Source organism: Giraffa tippelskirchi, chromosome 5, assembly GCF_054371585.1.
Source record: "Giraffa tippelskirchi isolate mGirTip1 chromosome 5, T2T-mGirTip1v1.2.pri, whole genome shotgun sequence".
Taxonomy (NCBI): domain Eukaryota; kingdom Metazoa; phylum Chordata; class Mammalia; order Artiodactyla; family Giraffidae; genus Giraffa; species Giraffa tippelskirchi.
Genome location: NC_137279.1, coordinates 73,172,498 through 73,181,710, shown reverse-complemented (window position 1 = coordinate 73,181,710; position 9,213 = coordinate 73,172,498).

Sequence of the window (9,213 nt, the reverse complement as noted above, 5' to 3'; positions counted from 1 at the left end):
ATGTATTCCTTTTATCTGTTCTCAGCAGCCAGTTGAAAAGTGTATGATGCCCCGCTTAAACTAGTGAGGCAGGGGCCGCTTCCAGTGTCTTTTGCTGGTGGCTTTCTCTACCCTTTTCACTCTAATAAAACTTGGTTACACAAAGCTCTGAGCGACTGAGGCTGTGTCTTTTGAGTCCCGGAGACTGGATACTGGTACCACTCACCGTATGCTATCACTATCAGTGGAAAGAAGTCTAGGAGGATTAAGTCCTTAACCTAAGAGATCTGATACCATCAACAGGTAGATAAGAGTCAGAATTGAGTTGAGTCATAGGATATCCAGTTGGTGTTGAGAATTGCATGATGTGTAGAAGTCTCTTGCCTGGAAAATCCCATGGACAGAGGAGCCTGGTAGGCTGCAGTCCATGGGGTCGCGAAGAGTCGGACACGACTGAGCAACTTCACTTTCACGCATTGGAGAAGGAAATGGCAACCCACTCCAGTGTTCTTGCCTGGAGAATCCCAGGGACGGTGGAGCCTGGTGGGCTGCCGTCTATGGGGTCGCACAGAGTCGGACACGACTGAAGCGACTTAGCAGCAGCAGCAGCAGAAGTTTCAGCAGTGAATTAGTATTGTAGTGAAGTACTGAGAGTAGTGGAGATAGAGGAGTTGTTTTTCCTTAGTAGAAAAACATACAGATTAGTCTTATTCCTGCTCATCTATATGCTGATATCACCTAGAGAAAAATAAACTCCCCAGCCCTTGCTGGTTATGTTCTGCCTCTGTAGAAGTGTCTGTGAGACGCAAATACATGCTACTCAAAACAGAAGACAATAGCCATCAGAAAGAACCAGCTGGCTGACAATTCCTTGTCAGTTAGCATTTTGAAACCATAGAAAGCATGATGTAACATTGTTTCCTGGAACAAGTCATTTAAATTATTATCTAAATTTAAGTACCTTAAATATACTTCCAAAGAAGTTTCCTGGTTTGAAAAGTAACAACAATAATACAAATAAATAAGTAAGACTGAAGAAAGAATATGAACAATGCTAAAGAAGAAAATATTTTTGGAACATGAAAACCAGAAATAAAAAGTCTCCTAAAATTATTTTAAACAATAATTGATGACTAAATCCACAAATATGGCCACTAGTTTTTGTAAGCAAGACTGATTATAATTTTTAAATGAACGATACTATAATTTCTAATAAATTGCTATGCTACATTCAGTGCTCTTGCCTGGAAAATCCCATGGACGGAGGAGCCTGGTAGGCTGTAGTCCATGGGGTCGCTAAGAGTTGGACACGACTGAGCGACTTCACTTTAACTTTTCCCTTTCATGCACTGGAGAAGGAAATGGCAACCCACTCCAGTATTCTTGCCTGGAGAATCCTGGGGACGGCGGAGCCTGGTGGGCTGCCGTCTATAGGGTCGCACAGAGTCGGACACGACTGAAGCGACTTAGCAGCACATTCAGTGTAATGTTAAGAATACAGAATCTGGAATTCACTGTCAATTCAAGTTGTGGGTCTTCCATTTACCTGCTGTGTGTCCTAACCTTTGTGTGTCTCAGTTGGCTTCCGTGGTGGCTCAGACAGTAAAGAATCTGCCTGCAATGCAGGTGACCTGAGTTTGATCCCTGGGTCAGGACGATGAAGAAGGAAATGGCAACCCACTCCAGTATTCTTTCCTGTCGAGTTCCATGGCCAGAGGCTTAATGTGCTTATTGTTCATTCTCTGTCTTTTCCTTCCAGAATATAAATTCCTCAGAACAGAAATGTTTGTCTGCTTTTTTCCAACCTCATTATGAAAGTGCAGAGTAGGTGGTCTATAAATATTTTTTTCTTTAGTAGCCACAACTCTATAAGGTAAATAATTTCTAAATCCTCATTTTATGAATAAGGAAAAGTGTTAGCCGCTCAGTCATTCTGTGGGTTTATATTCTGGAAAGAAAAACAGGGAATGAACAGTAAGCACATTAAGCAAGTTAACAGGAAGAAAAATAGGATGATACACGATGGGGTACCAGGGTCAGGCAAAACTGATTTTAAGTCATGGAGAGTTTTAAAGTTAAGAAAAGGCAGTTAGTTAGTGACAGGTTATAGTGGGGGACAAAGTCCAAGAAGGAAACAGAGAAGGGAAATAAGAGAATATGTCCAAGGGGGCTAACAGAGCATGGTTATAGACAGGAATAATCTGAGGAAGAAATACAGCGGAAGTTACACTGAATGCATTCCACTTCTGTGGGGTGGGAGGTGTCTAAGGGTGTGTGGAGTGAGAGGTGTGGAGCTATGCCATCTGTGTTCCACCATAAGAAATCATGACATGGCTGCTGTGGACAGTACCTTAGAAACTGAGCAGATGGCTCGAGAAAATGCATAACCCTTTTCTCTAAAAATAGATAAACTATGGGTGAGAAGAAGAAAAAATCAGATTTGTATTACAATCCTAGAAAAAGCACAGCCACACATTTTTACTTTTTGCTCTATAAAAGTGGTTTTCCTCCTAACCCCTCTCCCTCCCTCTTCCATTGTCTCCTATCGCCTCTTACAAGGAACTGTGTGATGACAGTTAGAAATCCATTACAAAGGAGAACACACCCAGGGATTCTGGGTGACGTTTCTTGTGCTGCTATTTTCCTTGGCCTTACTTTCCTGACCAGTGGCTGCTACCCATCAGTGCTAGCCCTGATTTCCCTCCTGGGTGGTCAGCATATATTGATTCTACTATAGTACCGCTCTGGTGACAGCTCACAGCTTCCATCCTGCTAGAGCCTCCTGCTCCAAACAGTTTCTCATCAATAACCCTTCCTCTGATATCTGCAGTTCTCTCCACTCCAAGTGGATGAACATTTCCATAGGAAGTGTCACATCTTTTAGTCCAACTCAGATAATCCACCCTTTAAGCAATCATATTTCTTTTGATCCCTAAAAGGTAGCTTTCCTTTATGAAAACATCAAGCCCTTCTATCTATGACCAAATTCTCCTAAGGACTGAGTCTGAGTGAGGGATATTTGTGTTACACCTGCTTGTGATAGAACTTGAACTTTTCTTTTACCTGTGAACAATGTTCCAGGCTGTGTTAATCTTTTTTTTCCCCTAATGTAGCTATTAAATCTAGGCATCCAGGATTCCTACTCTCAGTTTCCAATCCTTATGGCATTTACATTAAGGAACTAAGTGGTCTGTCTGTCTTGATGCCCAAGAGTTCCTACAAATATATATAAGTCAGATCCCACTATAACTCCTGATACAAAAGATATTTAAGCAACAATTTAAGTCCAATGGGAAATGGATGTTAATTAATTATATTAAGGTATGCTAATGGCTTTGACAAATAAGCTCTTAAATTTCAGTGATTTAATAAGCTGAATCTTCTTTCTTCATTTTGTAAATTCCCAAAAGGTCATTCCTGGTCAGCTTTCTTCCAAGCAGTGATGTGAGGGCTTGCGAGTTCTTGTGTGTCTATCATTTTCAAGAAACGTTTTCCAAAGTCATGCTATTTATTTGCATCAAACTGTCAGGAGGGAAAAGAGAGAATATAAAGAATGGAGACTCATCTCTTAACCACTTCTTCCTGGAAGAATTATACCTCACTTATGTTCATACTGCCTTGTCTTTAAACCTGTCTGAGCAGCTACTAAGAAAGGGTTACAAGGTGAAAAGACAGCCTTCAGAATGGGAAAAAATAATAGCAAACGAAGCAACAGACAAACAATTAATCTCAAAAATATACAAGCAACTTCTGCAGCTGAATTCCAGAAAAATAAACGACCCAATCAAAAAATGAGCCAAAGAACTAAACAGACATTTCTCCAAAGAAGACATACAGATGGCTAACAAACACATGAAAAGATGCTCAACATCACTCATTATTAGAGAAATGCAAATCAAAACCACAATGAGGTATCATTTCACACCAGTCAGAATGGCTGCTATCCAAAAGTCTACAAGCAATAAATGCTGGAGAGGGTGTGGAGAAAAGGGAACCCTCTTACACTATTGGTGGGAATGCAAACTAGTACAGCCACTATGGAGAACAGTGTGGAGATTCCTTAAAAAACTGGGAATAGAACTGCCATATGACCCAGCAATCCCACTGCTGGGCATATACACCGAGGAAACCAGAATTGAAAGAGACGCGTGTACCCCAATGTTCATCGCAGCACTGTTTACAATAGCCAGGACATGGAAGCAACCTAGATGTCCATCAGCAGACGAATGGATAAGGAAGCTGTGGTACATATACACAATGGAATATTACTCAGCCATTAAAAAAAATACATTTGAATCGGTTCTACTGAGATGGATGAAACTGGAGCCCATTATACAGAGTGAAGTAAGCCAGAAAGAAAAACAACAATACAGTATACTAATGCATATATATGGAATTTGAAAGATGGTAACGATAACCCTATATGCGAGACAGAATAAGAGACACAGATGCATAGAACAATTTTATGGACTCTGAGGGAGAAGGTGAGGGTGGGACGTTCTGTGAGAATAGCATTGAAACATGTATATTATCATATGTGAAACAGAACACCATTCCATGTTCGATGCATGAGATAAGGGCTCAGGGCCGGGGCAATGGGATGACCCAGAGGGATGGGATGGGGAGGGAGGTGGGTGGAGGGTCCAGGAAGGGGAACACATGTAAACCCATGGCTGATTCATGTCAATGTATGGCAAAAACTATTACAATATTGTAAAGTAATTAGCCCCCAACTAAAATAAATAAATTTATAAAAAAAAAAAAACAACAACAAAAAAAAGAAAAAAAAAAAGAAAGGGTTACAGATCTTTGGTGGGCACATAGCCATCTCTGCCACACTTCCCATGAGTTGGATTTTCATAGTTCTGGATATTTCCTCAAGAGTACGGTAGCCTGGGACCAAGTGCAAAGTACATAGATGATATTAAAAGTATTCCAGAGTTGGAAAATGGCAAGGCAAGTATGCCAAAGAGTGGACAGGACTGCCTCCTTGACATCTCCACTCAGAAATCTCATAGGCATTTTAAATTTAAAGTGTGCCAAGAGGAGCTCTTTACCTACTCTGCCATGTTTGGTCCATAGATACTGCTGAAAAGAAACGACAGGCCCCAAATGGGGTTCCTTGTGCAAAGCTCCATGTCAGCAAACCAAGTCTCAGTATTAACACCTAACTTAACTGAGCTTTCAGCCCCTCCCAGTCAGTCTTGAATTTCCTGGCCGGTACTAGTAAGGTAATTTGTCTTCCTCCAACAGAAGATGACCTTGCCTGAAATAGTCTTTCCTTTTTTATGATGTCCTTGTCTCATGCCTTTTCTGACTACAAAAGTTTTCCATTTTGTACAGCTCCTCAGAGCTTCTTTCTATTTGCTAAATGGAAGACTGCCTGATTTAAGAATTGTTTAATAAAGCCAATTAGATCTACAAACTTACTCAGTTGAATTTTGTTAACACTAACAAATCTCTTGTCTTCCCTTCAAGACCGTGTTAGTATGTAGTATCATCACACACTCAAGACCCAAGTAAGACTCTTAGGAAATTGCCCTTGATTTCAGACTCTCAATTTAATCTCAATGTAATCATATTCTGCTGATTCTACTTCTAAGTACATTTCTATCTCTTCTGCTGTTTCTCTAGTCCATACCAACATTATCTCTATTTAGCTAAAATGGACTGGAATGGGCAAATTTAATTCAGATGACCGTTATATCTACTACTGTGGGCAAGAATCTCTTAGGAGAAATGGAGTAGCCTTCATAGTCAACAAGAGTCCAAAATGAAGTTCTTGGATGCAGTCTCAAAAATGACAGAATGATCTCTGTTCATTTCCAAGGAACACCATTCAATATCACAGTAATCCAAGTCTATGCCCCAACCAGTAATGCTGAAGAAGCTGAAGTTGAATGGTTCTGTGAAGACTTACAAGACCTTTTAGAAGTAACACCCAAAAAAGATGTCCTTTTCATCACAGGGGACTGGAATGAAAAGTAGGAAGTCAAGAGATACCTGGAATAACAGGGAAAATTTGGCCTTGGACTACAAAATGAAAAAAGGCAAAGGCTAACAGATTTTTGCCAAGAGAACGCGCTGGTCATAGCAAACATCCTCTCCCACCAACACAAGAGAAGACTCTACACATGGACATAACCAGATGGTCGATGCTAAAATCAGATTGATTATATTCTTTGCAGCCAAAGATGGAGAAACTCTATACAGTTAGCAAAAACAAGACCGGGAGCTGACTGTGGCTCATATCATGAACTCCATATTGCCAAATTCAGACATAAATTGAAAAAAGTGGGAAAACCACTACACCATTCAGGTATGACCTAAATCAAATACCTTATGATTATACAGTGGAAGTGACAAATAGATTCAAGGTATAAGTTCTGATAAACAGAGTGCCTGATGAACTATGGACGGAGGTTTGTGACATTGTACAGGAGGAAGTGACCAAGACCATCCCCAAGAAGAAGAAATGCAAACAGACAAAATGGTTGTCTGAGGAGGCCTCACAAATAGCTGAGAAAAGAAGAGAAGTGAAAGGCAAAGCAGAAAAGGAAAGATACACCCATCTGAATGCAGAGTTCCAAAGAATAGCAAGAAGAGATAAGAAACATTTCCTTGGTGATCAATGCAAAGAAATAAGGGAAACAATTGAATGGAAAAGACTAGAGATTTCTTCAAGAAAATTAGAGATACCAAGGAAATATTTCAAGCAAAGTTGGGCAAAATAAAGGACACAAATGGTATGGACCTAACCAAAGCAGAAGATATTAAGAAGAGGTGGAAAGAGTACACAGAAGAACTATACAAAAAAGATCTTCATGACCCAAATAACCACTATGGTGTGATCACTCACCTAGAGCCAGACATCCTGGAATGTGAAGTCAAGAGGGCCTTAGAAAGCATCACTGCGAACAAAGCTAGTAGAGGTGATGGAATTCCAGTTGAGCTATTTCAAATCCTAAAAGATGATGCTGTGAAAGTGCTGCAGTCAATATGGCAGCAAAGCTGGAAAACTCAGCAGCGGCCACAGGACTGGAAATGGTCAGTTTTCATTCCTATCCCAAAGAAGGGCAATTCCAAAGAATGTTCAAACTATAACACAATTACACTCATCTCACGTGCTAGCAAAGTAATGCTCAAAATTCTCAAAGCCAGGCTTCAACAGTATGTGAACTGAGAACTTCTGGATGTTCAAGCTGGATTTAGAAAAGGCAGAGGAACGAGAAATCAAATTGCCAACATCCATTGGATCATCAAAAAAGCAAAAGAGTTCCAGAAAAATATCTACTCCTTCTTTATTGACTATACAAAAGCATTTGACTATGTAGATCACAAGAAACTGTGGAAAATTCTTAAAGAAATGGGAATACCAGACCACCTGACCTGCCGCCTGAGAAATCTGTATGCAGGTCAAGAAACAACAGTTAGAACTGGAGATGGAACAACAGACTGGTTCAAAATTGGGAAAGGAGTATGTCAAGACTGTATATTGTCATTCTGCTTATTTAACTTCCATGCAGAGTACATCATGTGAAATGCTGGGCTGGATGAAGCACAAGCTGGAATCAACATTGCCGGGAGAAATATCAGTAACCTCGGATATGCAGATGACACCACTCTTATGGCAGAAAGCAAAGAAGAACTAAAGAGCCTCTTGATGAAAATGAAAGAGGAGAGTGAAGAAGCTGGCTTAAAACTCAACATTCAGAAAACTAAGATCATGGTATCTGGTCCCATCACTTCATGGCAAACAGATGGGGAAACAATGGTAACAGCTACAGACTTTTATTTTTAGGGGCTCCAAAGTCACTGCAGATGGTGACTGCAGCCATGAAATTAAAAGATGCTTGCTCCTTGGAAGAAAAGCTATGACCAACCTAGACAGCATATTAAAAAGCAGAGACAGTATTTTGCCAATAAAGGTCCATCTAGTCAAAGCTATGGTTTTTCCAGTATTCATATATGGATGTGAGAGCTGGACTATAAAGAAAGCTGAGTGCCTAAGGATTGATGCTTTTGAGCTGTGGTGTTGGAGAAAACTCTTGAGAGTCGCTTGGACTGCGAGGAGATTAAACCAGGCAATCCTAAAGGAAATCAGTTCTGAATATTAATTGGAAGGACTGATGCTGAAGCTGAAGCTACAATACTTCGGCCACCTGATGCTAAGAACTGACTCCTTGGAAAAGACCCTTATGCTGGGAAAGCTAAAGGCAGGAGGAGGAGTGGATGACAGAGGATGAGGTGGTTGGATGGTATCACCAACTCGATGGACATGAGTTTGAGCAAGCTCCAGAAGTTGGTGATGGACAGGGAGGCCTGGTGTGCTGGGGTCACAAACAGTCAGCCACTATTGAGTTAATGAAGGGGCCTGACAGTAGCCTAACTCTTCTTACTACTTCTACTCTTGCTCTATTTAATTCGTTTTCCAGCAAAAAACCCAAAGACCTTTTTACGGTTTCTTTTTTTTTTTAATTTATATGGAATTTAGAAATATAGTAATGATGGCCCTATATGCGAGACAGCAAAAGAGACACAGATATAAATAACAGACTTTTGGACTCTGTGGGAGAAGACGAGGGTGGGATGATTTGAGAGAATAGCATTGAAACATGTATATTACCAGGGACATTTTTAAAATGCAAATTTTTTATATTAATCTGCTTTAAACTCCTACTGACATTCCATTGCACCTAGGACATATTTCAAACATCATAACATGGTTTACAAGATCTTGAATGACTAGAATCTTATCTAACCCTCCAACCTCATTTTGAGCTGCTTTCTTGCTTCTTCCTTCCGTGCTGACTTTTCCCCAAGTACACCCGACACTTTCTTATCTCAGCTCCCAGATTCATGTTACTCCTCCTCATTCATCATACTTTAGCTTTAATGCCACTTCCTCAGAGAACACTTTCATGAGCCTCCCAATCTAAAGTGGGCCCATTATTTTCCCCTTAATACTTTTCATTAATCTTAATTTGTTATCTTGTAATCACATATTTGTTCATTTACTTATTTGATATGTCTTTCCTGTTAGACGGCAATTTTCATGAAGGTCAAGGTCATGTCGGTTTTCTTCCTCAATCATATCTCAGCACTCAGTCCATAGAGAATGTTTAAAATGTATTTGTTGGAAGAATGAATGAATAGGTGGATGGTGGGAAACTATTGAAATACCTGGATTCAGTGTTACATTGGGAATTGTATAATTATAACAGATTGAACGAA